Source organism: Rhinopithecus roxellana, chromosome 10, assembly GCF_007565055.1.
Source record: "Rhinopithecus roxellana isolate Shanxi Qingling chromosome 10, ASM756505v1, whole genome shotgun sequence".
In the NCBI taxonomy this organism is placed as follows: Eukaryota; Metazoa; Chordata; class Mammalia; order Primates; family Cercopithecidae; genus Rhinopithecus; species Rhinopithecus roxellana.
In genome coordinates, this window is record NC_044558.1 from 57,769,288 (window position 1) to 57,784,737 (window position 15,450).

Sequence of the window (15,450 nt, forward strand, 5' to 3'; positions counted from 1 at the left end):
ACTGAGCCCGGCCATGTTTTTATTTTTATTTAAAAAAAAATTTCTTTTTAACTGGACATTGTGGTGCACACCTGAAGTCCCAAGCCACTCCAGAGGCTGAATGAAGTGAGACAGTCGCTTGAATGTGGGAGGCAGAGGTTGCAGTGAGCCCAGATTGTACCACTGTACTTTAGCGTGGGCAACAGGGCTTTTGTCTTAGAACAAAAACAAAAGAAAAGCAAACAAACAAAAAAATAAATAATTTGTTTGTTTTTGTTTTTGAGACAGGGTCTCACTGTGTCACCCAGCCTGGAGTGCAGTCGTGGGATCTTGGCTCATTGCAGCCTCCACTTCCTGGGCTCAAGCAATCCTCTTGCCTCGGCCTCCCAAGTAGCTGGGACCATGGGTGCCTGTCACCATACCTGGCTAATTTTTTTTTTTTTTTTTTTTTTTGTAGAGACAAGGTCCCACTATGTTTTCCAGGCTGGTTCTGAACTGCTGGGCTGAAGGGATCCTCCTGCCTTGGCCTCCCAAAATGCTGGGATTACAGGAATAAGCCTGCCCAGCCTTAAAATGAATTTTTGAGACAAGGTCTTAGGTGTCATCCAGGCTGGAATGCAGTGATGCAATCATGGTCCACTGCAGCCTCAACCTCCTGGGCTCAAGTGATCTTTCTGCCTCAGCTTCCTAAGTAGCTGGGACTACAGGCGCAGACTACCACACCCAGCTAATTTTTAAAATTTTTTTCTGGCGATGGAGTCCCAATATGTTGTCCAGGCTGGTCTCAAACTCCTGGACTCATGTGATCTTCCTGCCTTGGCTTCCCAAAGTGCTGAGATTACAGACATGAGCCACCACAAGTGCCCAGCCAAATGTTTTTATTTTTTTGTAGAGATGGGGTCTGTGCTCAGCCTACATTTTTGTATTGAATTGTTTGACTTAAAGAAGCTTGTTATATGTGGCCGGGCACGGTGGCTCACGCCTGTAATCCCAGCACTTTGGGAGGATGAGGCAGGCGGATCACAAGGTCAGGAGATTGAGATCATCCTGGCTAACATGGTGAAACCCCATCTCTACTAAAAATACAAAAAATTAGCCGGGCGAGGTGGCGGGTACCTGTAGTCCCAGGTACTCGGGAGGCTGAGGCAGGAGAATGGTGTGAACCCGGGAGGCGGAGCCTGCAGTGAGCCGAGATCATACCACTGCATTCCAGGCCGGGCAACAGAGCGAGATTCTGCCTCAGAAAAAAAAAAAAAAAAGAGCTTGTTATGTGTATTATATTATTTGTTTAAAATGTGACAAATATTTTCTCCCTATGGATTGTCTTTTTTTAAATTCCACACATACTGCAGGTGTTGTTGTTGTTGTTTTGTTTTTTGACATGGAGTTTTGTTCTTGTTGCCTGCCACCACGCCCAGCTAATTTTTTTTTTTTTTTAATTGAGACGGAGTCCAGGATGGTCTCGATCTCTTGACCTAATGATCCGCCCTCCTCGGCCTCCCAAAGTGCTGGGATTATAGGCATGAGCCACCGTGCCTGGCCCCTAGATTTGTTTTTTTCTAGAGTTTTACAGAATGGAGGCTGAAGCAACTCCATCTTGGATGCTAATCTGCTATGTTGACTTCTGAATAGCCCTAGATCCAGGAATGCCTCTAAAAATTGTATTTTATCTACTGATCCTTGGGTAAGAGCATGTACTTATTATAAATCCTGCCCTTAGGTCAAGACCACCTTGACCATGAATCTTGCCCTTAGGCAGATTCACAGAACATTCTTGCCTTTCCTGTAGAGGTCAACTTCAATTGTCCTACACATTCCTTCCCTATGGTATATAAATTCTGCATCTGGAGATTAATGGCACAGGGATACACTGTCTTGTCTCAGCACCGCCAGAGATACAAACATGGCTTCTGTTCGTAAGTCCCTGTTAAATATTTCTTCCTTTTTTTGAGATGGTCTTGCTCTGTCACCCAGGCTCTTACTGCCTCAGCCTCCCCAGTGGCTGGGACCATAGGCAGGTGACACCACACCGGCTAATTTTTTTTTTTTCTTTTTTGAGATGGAGTTTCGTTCTTGTTGCCCAGGAGTGCAGTGGCACGATCTTGGCTCACCTCAACCTCTGCCTCCCGGGTTCAAGCGATTCTCCTGCCTCAAGCTGCCGAGTAGCTGGGATTACAGGCATGCACCACCTCACGTGGTTAATTTTACATTTTTAATAGAGACAGGGTTTCTTCATGTTGGTCAGGCTAGTCTTGAACTCCAGACCTCAGGTGATTCACCCACCTCGGCCTCCCAAAGTGCTGGGATTAAACAGGCGCGAGCCACCGTGCCGTGCCTTTTTTTTTTGAGACAGAGTCTCACTTTGTCACTCAGTCTAGAGTGCAATGACTTGATCTTGGCTCAAGGCAGACTTTGCCTCCCGGGTTCATGCAATTCTCCTGCCTCAGCCACCCATGTAGCTGGGATTGCAGGCACCTGCCATCATGCCTGGCTAAGTTTTGTATTTTTGTAGAGATGGGGGTCACCATGTTGGCCAGGCTGGTCTTGAACTCCTGACCTCAGGTGATCCGCCTGCCTCACCCTCCCAAAGTGATGGGATTATAGGCGTGAGCCACTGTGCCTGGCCCATACAACCTCCGCCTCCCAGGTTCAAGCAGTTCTCCTGCCTCAACCTGCCAAGTAGCTGGGATTACAGGCATGTGCCACCTCACCTAGCTAATTTTATATTTTTAGTAGAGACGGGGTTTCTCCATCTTGGTCAGGCTGGTGTCCGACTCCTGACCTCAGGTGATCCGCCCACCTCAACCTCCCAAAGTGCAGGGATTACAAGCGTGAGCCACTGCGCCTGGCCTGGATATTCTTGCTTATATGTGGGATCTAAACATGGACATAAAGCTGGGGACAATAATCACTGGGGACTCCAAAAGGGGGAAGGGAAGGAGAAGGGCTAAAAAATACCTCTTGTGTACTATGCTCACTGTTTGGGTGATGGGATCAGTAGAAGCCCAAACCTCAGCAATATTTTTGTTGTTGCTGTTGTTTTTTTTTTTTCTTTGAGGCGGAGCCTCACTCTGTCGCCGGGGCTGGAGTGCAGTGGCCGGATCTCAGCTCACTGCAAGCTCCGCCTCCCGGGTTCCCGCCATTCTCCTGCCTCAGCCTCCCGAGTAGCTGGGACTACAGGCGCCCGCCACCTCGCCCGGCTAATTGTTTGTATTTTTAGTAGAGACGGGATTTCACCGTGTTAACCAGGATGGTCTCGATCTCCTGACCTCGTGATCCACCCGTCTCGGCCTCCCAAAGTGCTGGGATTACAGGCTTGAGCCACTGCGCCCGGCGTTGCTGTTGTTGATGTTGAGACAGGGTCTTCTAGCTCTGTCACCCAGGCTGGAGTGTAGTGGCATGATCTTGGCTCACTCCAATCTCCACCCACCAGGCTCAAACAATCTTCCTATCTCAACCTCTGAAGTAACTGGGACCACAGGCTCACACTGCCATTTCCAGCTTTTTTTCTTTTTCCTTGTTCTTTTCTTTTCTTTTTCTTTTTCTTTTTTTCCCTGAGACGGAAACAATTGAATTGTTTGACTTAAAGAAGCTTGTTATATGTGGCCGGGCACGGTGGCTCACGCTTGTAATCCCAGCACTTTGGGAGGATGAGGCAGGCGGATCACAAGGTCAGGAGATTGAGATCATCCTGGCTAACATGGTGAAACCCCATCTCTACTAAAAATACAAAAAATTAGCCGGGCGAGGTGGCGGGTACCTGTAGTCCCAAGAGACGGAGTTTCACTCTTGTTGCCCAGGCTGGAGTGCAAAGGCGCCATCTCGGCTCACGGCAATCTCCTCCTCCTGGGTTCAGGTGATTCTCCTGCCTCAGCCTCCCAAGACTGGGGTTACAGGCATATGCCACCATGCCCAGCTAATTTTTGTATTTTTTTTTAGTAGAGACGGGGTTTCGCCATGTTCACCAGGCTGGCCTCGAACTCCTGACCTCAGGTGATCTGCCCGCCTCAACCTACCAAAGTGCTGGGATTACAGGCATGAGCCACTGCACCCAGCCTCTTTTTTCTTTTTTTGTATTTTTAGTAGAGATGGGGGGTGGGGGTCTCACCATGTTGTTTAGGCTGGTCTTGAACTTCTTTTTTGTTGTTGTTGTTGAGACGGAGTCTCGCTCTGTTGCCCAGGCTGGAGTGCAATGGAACAATCTCGGCTCACTGTAACCTTCACCTCCCAGCTTCAAGTGATTCTCCTGCCTCAACCTCCCGAGTAGCCGGGATTACGGGAACCCGCCACCACGCCCAGCTAATTTTGTTTTTTTTTTTTGTTTTTTTTTTGTTTTTTTTGAGACGGAGTCTCGCTCTTTCGCCAGGGCTGGAGTGCAGTGGCCGGATCTCAGCTCACTCCAAGCTCCGCCTCCTGGGTTTACGCCATTCTCCTGCCTCAGCCTCCAGAGTAGCTGGGACTACAGGCGCCCGCCACCTCGCCCGGCTAGTTTTTTGTATTTTTTAGTAGAGAGGGGGTTTCACCGTGTTAGCCAGGATGGTCTCGATCTCCTGACCTCATGATCCACCCGTCTCGGCCTCCCAAAGTGCTGGGATTACAGGCTTGAGCCACCGCGCCCGGCAATTTTTGTGTTTTTAGTAGAGACGGAGTTTCACCATGTTGGCCAGGCTGGTCTCATACTTTTGACCTCTGGTGATCCACCCACTGTGGCCTCCCAAAGCGCTAGGATTACAGGCGTGAGTCTTAAACTTCTAAGCTCAGGTGATCCACCAGCCTCCCAAAGTGTTGTGATTACAGTCATGAGCCACCGTGCCCGGCCAGCGTCATGCAATATGCCCTGGTAACAAATCTACACTTGTACCCCCGAATCTAAAATTAAAAATAGCCGGGCACAGTGACTCACGCCTGTAATCCCAGCACTTTGGGAGGCTGAGGCAGGCGGATCAGGAGGTCAGGAGATCAAGACCATCCTGGCTAACATGGTGAAACCCCATCTCTACTAAAAATACAAAAAATTAGCTGGGCGTGGTGGCAGACTCCTATAGTCCCAGTTACTCGGGAGGCTGAGGCAGGAGAATGGCATGAACCCGGGAGGCAGAGCTTGCAGTGAGCCGAGATAGCACCACTGTACTCCAGCCTGGGCGACAGAGTGAGACTCCGTCTCAAAAAAATAAAAATAAAAATAAAAATAAATTTAAAATAAAATAAAATGTTTCAGTGGGTTGCAGTGGCTCACGCCTGTAATCCCAGCACTTTGGGAGGCCGAGGGGGGACCGATCATGAGATCAAGAGATTGAGACCATCCTGGCTAACATGGTGAAACCCTGTCTCTACTAAAAATACAAAAATTAGCTGGGCGTCGTGGCACGTGCCGCCTGTAGTTCCAGCTTTTTTTTTTCCTTTGAGACATAGTCTCACTCTGTTGCCCAGGCTGGAGTTCAGTGGCACCGTGTTGGCTCACTGCAACCTCCATTTCCTGGGTTCAAGCAATTCTCCTGCCTCAGCCTCCCAAGTAACTGGGATTACAGGCACCCACCACCACGCCCAGCTAATTTTTATATTTTTAGTAGAGATGGTGTTTCACCATGTGGGCCAGACTGGTCTTGAACTGCTGTCCTCAGGTGATCCACTCACCTCGGCCTCCCAAAGTGCTGGGATTACTGGTGTGAAGCCACCATGCCTGGCCAAGAACTAACTTCTTGAACCAGAAAGCTGTCATGAATATTCTCAAACATGTTATCTTACAGTTCTGTGTAATACTTTCTCATGGTGACGATTCTGATATAAAAGTCTGGTCCTTTCACCTCCCTGCTCCACATCCTTCAATAACTCTTCATTCCTTTTTCTTCTTTTAAGTTTCTGTGGGCTCTCTGAGAACAAAGATTAGACCTTGAGTGCAGTGACAGGACGTCAGCTCACTGCGACCTCAATCTCCCCAAGCTCAGGCGACTCTCCCACCTCAGCTTCCCAACTAGCTGGGACTACAGGTGGATGCCATCACGCCTGGCTAATTTTGTGTGTGTGTGTGTGTATTTTTACTAGAGGTGGGGTTTCACAAAGCCTTCCAGAGGCCAAGGCTGGGATTACAGGCATGAGCCACTGTGCCCAGCCTCTTTTTTTTTCTTTTTTTTTTTTCTTAAGACAGGGTCTCGTCGGGTGCAGTGGTTCACGCCTGTAATCCCAGCACTTTGGGAGGCTGAGGTGGGTGGACTGCTTGAGTTTAGGAGTTTAAGACTAGCCTGGGCAACATGACGAAACCCAGTCTCTACCAAAAATACAAAGAAATTAGCCAGGTGTGGTGGTGCACACCTGTGGTCTCAGCTACTCAGGAGGTTGAGGTAGGAGGATTGTTTGAGCCTGGGAGGCAGAGGTTGCAGTGAGTCAAGATTACGCTGTTGTACTCCACCCCTAGTGAGGGAATGAGACCCCATCTCAAAAAAAAAAAAAAAAAAGGTCTCATCATGTTGCTGATCTGGAACTGGGCTCAAACTGGACTCCAGCGATCCTCCTCTGGGACTATAGGCATGTGTGAGCACATCCAACCCTTCTTTTCTTTTCTTTTGTTTTTTCTTTTGTTTCTTCTTTTGTTTTTTTCTTTTATTTTCTTTTCCTTCCTTTCCTCCCTCCCTCCTTCCCTTCCTGCTTTCGTTTCTCCCTCCCTCTCTCCCTCCCTCCCTCCTGTCTTCATTCTTGCCTTCCTCCCTCCCTCTCTTCCTTCCATCCATCTTGCTGTGTCACCCAGGCTGGAGTGCAATGACATTATTATAGCTCACTGCATGTTTGAACTGGGCTCAAGGTCTCCCCCTGCCTCTGCCTCCAGAGTAGCTGGGTCTATAGGTGTGTATCACTGTGCTTAGCTGTCGGCTCTTTATTTATCTTCATTAACTCTTGTTTTTGTTTTTTTGTTTTTTTTTTCTTTTTGAGACGGAGTTTTTCCTCTTGTTTCCCAGGCTGAAGTGCAGTGCCGTGATCTCGGCTCACTGCAATCTCTGCCTCACGGGTTCAAGTGATTCTCCTGCCTCAGCCTCCCGAGTAGCTGGGATTACAGGCATGTGCCACCACGCCCAGCTAATTTTTTGTATGTTTTTAGTAGAGACAGGGTTTCATCATGTTGGCCAGGCTGGTCTCGAACTCCTGACCTCAGGTGATCCACCCGCCTCAGTCTCCCAAAGTGCAGGCATTATAGGCATGAGCCACCGTGCCCAGCCTTATCTTCATTAACTCTTATAACTTTTTTTTTTTTTTTTTTTTGAGACAGAGTTTTGGTCTTCTTGCCCAGGCTGGAGAGCAATGGTGCGATCTTGGCTCACTGCAACCTCTGCCTCCTAGGTTCAAGTGATCCTCCTGCCTCAGCCTCCCGAGTAGCTGGGATTACAGTCGCGTGCCACCACACCTGGCTAATTTTGTGTTTTTAGTAGAGATGGGGTTTCACCATGTTGGTTAGGCTGGTCTCGAACTCCTGATCTCAGGTAATCTGCCCCCCTCAGCCTCCCGAAAATGCTGGGATTACAAGCATGAGCTACTGTGCCCAGCCAACTCTTATAACTCTTGAAAGAAGTTCCTAACAGGTGCTCACCAAATGCATGTTGATTTGAGGAGAGAATCCAGACCATGCTAGCCTCCACTATGGGAAGCTGGGCCTATCCTGTCCCTGTGCTGGTGAAGTAGGGCGTGTACATTCATCTTCTCTAGAGTTTGTCTGTGTTACTCCTCCTGGCCCACTTTCCCCTACCGCCACCTTTTCCCCACCAGACCGTTACACATCTGCCATTCATCTTTCACAGTTCTTTTTTTTCTTTTTGAGATGGAGTTTCGCTCTTGTTGCCCAGGCTGGAGTGCAATGGCACGATCTCAGCTCTCCGAACCCTCCGCCTCCCTAGTTCCAGCAATTCTACTGCCTCAGCCTCCCAAGTAGCTGCAATTACAGGCATGCGCCAGCACACGCAGCTAATTTTGTATTTCTTATTTATTTATTTATTTTTTTCGGAGACAGAGTCTTACTCTCTTGCCCAGGCTGGAGTGGCACGATCTCAGCTCACTGCATCCTCCACCTCCCTGGTTCAAGCGATTCTCTTGCCTCAGCCTCCCGAGTAGGTGGGACTAAAGGCGCGTGCCACCATGCCCAGCTAATTTTTGTATTTTTAGTAGAGACGGGGTTTTATCAAGTTGGCCAGGATGGTCTCAATCTCTTGACCTCATGATCTGCCTGCCTCGGCCTCCCAAAGTGCTGGGATTACAGGCGTGAGCCACCACATCCGGCCAATTTTTGTATTTTTAGTAGAGACGGGGCTGGTCTCGAACTCCTGACCTCAGGCAATCCACCCGCCTCAGCCTCCCAGAGTGCTGGGATTACAGGCATGAGCCACCATGCCTAGCCTAATTTTGTAGTTTTAGTAGAGACGGAGTTTCTCCATGTTGATCAGGCTGGTCTCAAACTCCAGACCTCAAGCAATCCGCCCACTGCAGCCTCTAAAAGTATTGGGATTATGGGCGTGAGCCACCGCGCCCAGACTCATCCTTCACAGTTCTACACAGTGGTTCCCTTCTCTGAGAAGTCTCCTCAAGACTGAGCTGGGGACTGCTACCCGAGCATTGGCATTTGTAATAACTGCCACATGGCAGGCAATGATCTTTATGTTTTCTCCTTAGGCAGTGAATTTTTATATATCATCTTAGTCTACTATGAAGGTGTTCTACTCCCATTTTATACACAAGGAGATTGAGGCTCAGATAGATGGTGCAAGCATTGGTACTTTAATTCACACCCTACTCTGACTTCCAAGGGAGTGTACTTAAGCACTACTCAAACTGATTCTCAGTCTCATATGAGTGTAGTGTTTACCAAGCTGTCTTTCACTAGGTTGCACACGTCTTGTTAAATACTATATTGTACACTTCTAGCACATACCTGGCACACAGTAAATGCTTAGGAAATGTCTGTGAAAGGCAATCAGGTAGGCTAGTGGGGCAGGAAATAGACCAGCACTTGCTGAACTCTGACTAGGAGTCAGGATACCTTGTGTTTGCCCTCTCTGTACCAAGACTGTAGGGAACGATAGAATAAGTACCATAACTCTGAGACTTTTTCCCACCTCAGCCCTTGCCTCAAGCGCTGACAACTCTGCCACTGTCCCCCTGCAAAAAAGGTGCCAACACTCTGCCTCCAGCCATGAGCTCCAAGCAGTCGGTAATCGGTGTTGTTGAGCGGCTCACTTCTGCCACCTGGTGGTAGTAATAAGCCTTTCTCATTCTCCACGGCAGTGGACCCAAGGGAAGAGCTTGTCTAGAAAAGGGTGGAAGAAGCTCTTTGCACACTGCCCGTTCCCCTGAGGGTTTTATTTTTGTGGAATCCTTTCTCATTTGCAGCACGCCTTGACATTCCTGTTTTCCGATATGCTGAATTGGATAGAGTTAAGACCCTTAAAGATCCTAAGCTCTGAAAAGATTATGGTGCACACCCCCACCATGAGGGCTTCAAGACAGAAACAATACAAAAAGCGAGGCGGCTCACGACTGTAATCCCAGCACTTTGGGAGCCTGAGGCGGGCGGATCATCTAAGGCTAAGAGTTCGAGACCAACGTGGCGAAACCCCCGTCTCTACTAAAAATACAAAAAAATTTAGCTGGGCATGGTGGTGCGTGCCTGTAACCCCAGCTACTCAGGAGGCTGAGGTAGCAGAATAGCTTGAACCCGGGAGGCGGAGTGAGCTGAGCTGGTGCTACTGCATTCCAGCCTGGGCAACAAGAGCAAAACTCCGTCTCAAAGAAAAACATAACAAGACAAAACAAAAAAGGGCCGGGTGGAATGGCTCACACCTGTAATCCCAGCACTTTGGGAGGCCGAGGCAGGTCCATCACGAGGTCAAGAAATCGAGACCATCCTGGCCAACATGGTGAAACCTCATCTCTACTAAAAAAAAAAAAAAAAAAAAAAAAAAAAAAAAAAATTAGCTGGGCGTGGTGGCGCGCGGCTGTAGTCCCAGCTACTTGGGAGCTGAGGCAGGAGAACTGCTTGAACCCAGGAGGCAGAGTTTGCAGTTAGCAGAATCCCTCCACTGCATTCCAGCCTCGGCGACAGAGAGAGACTCCGTCTCAAAAAAAAAAAAAAAAAAGAATCAGCCACCTACCCACTGCAAGCTCCGCCTCCTGGGTTCACGCCGTTCTCCTGCCTCTGCCTCCCAAGTAGCTAGGACTACAGGCGCCCGCCACCACGCCCGGTTAGTTTTTTTGTATTTTTAGTAGAGACGGAGTTTCACCGTGTTAGCCAGGATGGTCTCCATCTGCTGACCTCGTGATCCACCCACCTCGGCCTCCCAAAGTGCTGGGATTACAGGCGTGAGCCACTGCACCCGGCCTCCCTACCCACCTTCTTATCCCTCGCTCCCACCAGCTCTAAGAAAACACATTTCAAGCTGGGCGCCATGGCTCACACCTGTAATCCCAACACTTTGGGAGGCTGAGGCGGGTGAATCACCTGAGGTCGGGAGTTTGAGTCCAGCCTGACCAACATGGAGAAAACCCGTCTCTAGTAAAAATACAAAATTAGCCAGGCGTGGTGTCACATGCCTGTAATCCCAGCCACTCCGGAGGCTGAGGCAGGAGAATTGCTCGAACTCAGGAGGTGGAGGTTGTGGTGAGCCGAGATTGTGCCATTGCACTCTAGCCTGGGCAAAAAGAGCAAAACTCCGTCTCAGAAAAAAAAAAAAAAAGAAGAAGAAGAAGAAAAAGAAAACACATTTCACCTTCAAAGAAGGATCCTAAAATGGTAATCTCTATCATTTGTTGAATACTGTTTTTTTTTTTAAATGAGTTTCATTAAGAATAGCCATCTTGACTTTTGTCAAATGTCTTCTTAGCATCCATTGAATTGATGATGTGATTTTTCTTTTCTTTTATTTATTTATTTTTTTTTGGAGACAGAGTCTCGCTCTGTCCCCCAGGCTGGAGTCAATGGTGTGATCTCAGCTCACTACAACCTCTGCCTCCCGGGTTCAAGAGATTCTCCTTGAGAAGAGCAGCTGGGATTACAGGCGCCTGCCACCACGCCCGGCTAATTTTTGTATTTTTAGTAGAGAAGGGGTTTTGCCATGTTGGTCGGGCTGGTCTCGAACTCCTGACCTCAGGTGATCCACCCACCTGAGCCTCCTAAAGTGCTGGGATTACAGGCTTGAGCCACCACGCCTGATTGATTTTTCTTGCTTAACATATTAATGTGTTTTATTTATTTATTTATTTTGAGATGGAGTCTCAGTCTTGTCGCCCAGGCTGGAGTGCAGTAGTGGGATCTGGGCTCACTGCAACCTCCGCCTCTTGGGTTCAATAAATTCTGCTGCCTCAGCCTCCTGAGTAGCTGGGATTACAGGCTCTTGCCACCACACCTGGCTAATTTTTGTAGTTTTGGTAGAGACGGGGTTTCACCATGTTGGTCAGGCTGGTCTCGAACTCCTGACCTCAAGTGATCCGCCTGCTTGGGCCTCCCAAAGTGCTGGGATCATAAGCATGAGCCACCGCACCCGGCCTATTTTTATTTTTTAAGACGGAGTCTTGCTCTGTCACCCAGGCTGGAGTGCAGTGGTGCAATCTTGGCTTACTGCAACCTTTGCCTCTTGGGTCCGAGCGATTCTCCTGCCTCAGCCTCTTAAGTAGCTGGGACTACAGGTGTGTGCTAACATGCCCGAATAATTTTTGTATTTTTAGTAGAGACAGGGTTTCACTATGTTGGCCAGGCTGGTCTTGAACTCCTGACCTCAGGTGATCCACCCACCTCGGTCTCCTAAAGTGCTGGGATTACAGCCGTGAGCCACCATGCCTGGCCTAATGTGTTCTTTATTAACTAATTCCTGCGGTAAATCAGAAAGGGACCTAAAAGATCATGGAGACTAGTGGTTCTCAATTAGACATAGCCAAATTACTACTTCTTCCTTTTTTTTTTTAGAGATGGCCTTCTCGGAGGTTGCAGCGAGCCAAGATTGCGCCATTGCACTCCAGCCTGGGTGATCTGTCTCAAAAAAAACAAAAAAAAAGTCATGTTGTGCAGGCTGGTCTAGAACTTCTGGCCCCAAGCCATCCTCGTAACTCAACCTCCTGAGTAGCTGGGATTACAGGCACATGCCACTACGCCCGGCAAATTCCTTCATTTTTGAATGAGGAAATAGAGGCATTGAGGAGTAAAGTGAGTCATCTGTGCCTTCAAATATGGTCCATAGTTTTTTCTTTTCTTTCTTTCTTTCTTTTTTTTGTTTTTTGTTTTTGTTATTTTGAGACGGAGTCTTGCTCTTGTCACCCAGGCTGGAGGCTGGAGTGCAATGTCGCGATCTCGGCTCACTTCAACCTCTGCCTCCTGAGTTCAAGTGATTGTCCTGCCTCAGGCTCCTGAATAGCTGGGATTACAGGCACTCGCCACCAAGCCTGGCTAATTATTTTGTATTTTTAGTAGAAACGGGGTTTCAGCATGTTGGCCAGGCTGGTCTCAAACTCCTGACCTCAGGTAATCCACCCACCTTGGCTTCCCACGGTGCTGGGTTACAGGTGGGAGCCATGACGCCTGGCCCCTAGTTTTTTCCTGTATCTCTTTTCCCTAACCACACTACTAAACTCCTAAAGAGCAAGGACTGAGAGTTGTATGCAGCATTTTCTCTATAGTATTTCACCCAAGGGGCCACTCAATAAATGCCATTGACTACCAAATTGATGAATAGTCTTCTCTGTATTGGAGCTACAGCAAAAAGTTACAAGCTGAAAAGAAGATAGACAATGATGGTTATACCACATAAAGGACTTCTGGGCAAGGCATGGTGGGTTATGCTTGTAATCCCAGCACTTTGGGAGGCTGAGGTGGGAGGATCGCTTGAGCCCAGGAGTTCAAGACTAGCTGGAGAACATAGGGAGACCCTGTCTCTACAAAAATATAAATAAATAAATAACTTCTGGATAGTTGGAGGCAAACCATTAAACATGTGAGTAAAGATGGCTTGAGGTATTGCCTCCCCAGGTGAGCTTGGGAAAGGAAGATATACCTTCTAACGGGGCTACAAAACTGAAGAAAGAACACAAGGACTTTTGGCCATCCTGATTAGCTTTGGTTCTTATGATTATATAGTCAGTCCCTCATCCCTTCATGGTAACCATGCATCCCAGATTTTCTGGAACTTTCCAGCTTCAAATATTTCCCTAAACCAGTGATATGTTCCAGGAAAGACAAGACTATGTATCTCCATCCTCAGCTTTTCCATAGCTCTGTTCCATATTGTATCCATGCACAAATCTGTGCCCTTTCCAGCAAAAGACAAATGAGGGATGTAAAAATTAGGGTCATCAGGGCCGGGTGGTGGCTCACATCTGTAATCCCAGCACTTTGGGAGGCCAAGGTGGGTGGATAACCTAAGGTCAGGAGTTTGAGACTAGCCTGGCCAACATAGTGAAACCCCATCTCTACTAAAAATACAAAAATTAGCTAGGAGTGGTGGCGCATGCCTATAGTCCCAGCTACTCGGGAGGCTGAGGCAAGAGAATCGCTTGAACCCAGGAGGTGGAGGTTGCAGTGAGCTGAGATCATGCCACTGCACTCCAACCTGGGTGACAGAGCAAGACTCTATCTAGAAAAAGGAAAATTTAGGGTCTTGTACTGGAAATGTGCTCGGATTACTGGCAGAAGATAATATGGTTGAAGAATGGGCTGAGCTGGGGGCACAATCCCTATCCTCTTCTTCTCAGTCACCAGGGCTGAGATAGAAGAGATCAGGAGGAGCAGTGTTGGGGGCAGTATGTCACCAGTAAGACCACAAAATCCCTAGGGTTCCTCTCTGTCCCCAGGAGTTACTCTGGTTCTCCTTCCTCCTCCAGGCTCCCAGAGCTCCCTGCAGCTGCACACATTATTCCCCCTTCTTTGTCCTTTGGCTGCCATGAGTGAGCCGACTAGACATCGTATGCATCTTCTCCAAGAATCTGGAAGCAACTAGAAAGTGCTCTGAAGGTAGCACTTGAGAAGAAGCCCCCACAGCCTTCCTCTACCCCAGTTCCCAGGATCCTGGAGAGATGGGTTAGGCAGGCCTGAGCATCATCTAGAAGTAGAGTGGGATGGTGGGTGTTGTCTGGCTGGACACATTAGATGTCTCTGTCTCCTCTGTTAATTGAGGTCCGCCTTTATCCTGTGCCAGTGTTCTTGGATTCCTAAAGTCTCCTTATCTGGCAAGGAAGGCCTAGGGTCCAAGGACACTTTAGAGGGCCAGGTAGAGAGAGAGTGTGATCATCTATGGGTGTGTTAACTTCTTCTAAGACCTGACCTCTGTGGTTCATGTGTCCCCATGAATGCCCATGGTGTGACTGTGACATGTGGTATATGCCTGTGTCAGCCTCTGTGTGTCAGGGCAGGGGCTCCTGTGGTGTGCATATGTGTTGGGAGGGGGTGATGGTGAGAGTCTGGCTCCCTCTCCTCCTCCCCCATCCCTGCTCCCATCTGGCCTTGATCAGCCGGTCCCTGGGGAGGGAGCCGCGGTTTCGGATACAGGAAAATGTTCCAGGAAGTGGCCACTGTGCTGGGCCCTGCTCTGGCTCCCCCAGCGGAAATTGTTCCAGGAGGGAGGGAGGAAGGGAGTGTTGAGATAGGATTAAGGGAGGAGAGGGTTGGCTCTTGGCTCCCCTTTCCACAGGATAAAGCTGGATAAGTTGATAGGAAGCTCAGGTCAGCCAGTAACCTGGATGCTGCCACTGAAATCATTGAATGCAGGAAAATGGGCCAGCAAAAGAGGGTCCCCTTGACTATCTGCTTCTCTTTTTAATGAAGTTTCAGGATTGGGACCAGGGTGGCCCCTGAGGATCCCTCTTCTGGCCCTGCTATCATGTACACAAGCTGGAGACCAGAGCACCTGGATCTTGTCTGAAAGTGGTGTGGCTTGGTGGGGAGGTAGGGGGCCTACGATTCAGCTCCCTTTTCTCCCAACTGAGGGGGCTTTGAAGCTTGGATCCAGGACTGGGAGGGCTGCCTAATTGGGATAATGGAGGTTAATGGGTCGCCTGGAGGGGGTTGCCACGCTCCTAGATCAAAGGAGCCAGCTCTTCTCAGCCACCACAGCTGGAGATCACAGCTGGACGGGGAGGGGGAGGGACTTCGGGCCAGCCAGCAGGGGGTGCTCTGGCCCTGGAAAGCCCGTCCTCTGCGTCTCTGACCTCCTTCTTCGCTTGGAAGGGCTTTTGCCTAGAGAGTGCGTTGGGAAGCGGAGGATATGAGAATGGGGGAGCTCTGAGATCCTGACTCCTCTCTGTGTGGGTTGATGGGGAAGAGAAAGGGCATGAGAGACTGGCAGGCTGGGGTCAACGGGATGTTAACACCGTCGGGACCTCGGGCACTGCAGGATCCGGAGGAAGAAGCTCGGATGCAGCCTCGAGAAAGCTACGACCGAAGACGCAGGACTCCAGTCCTGGGTTCCCGCGGCTGAAAAAGGACTGGGCCGGGCAGCGGGGGGCGCTGGCTGG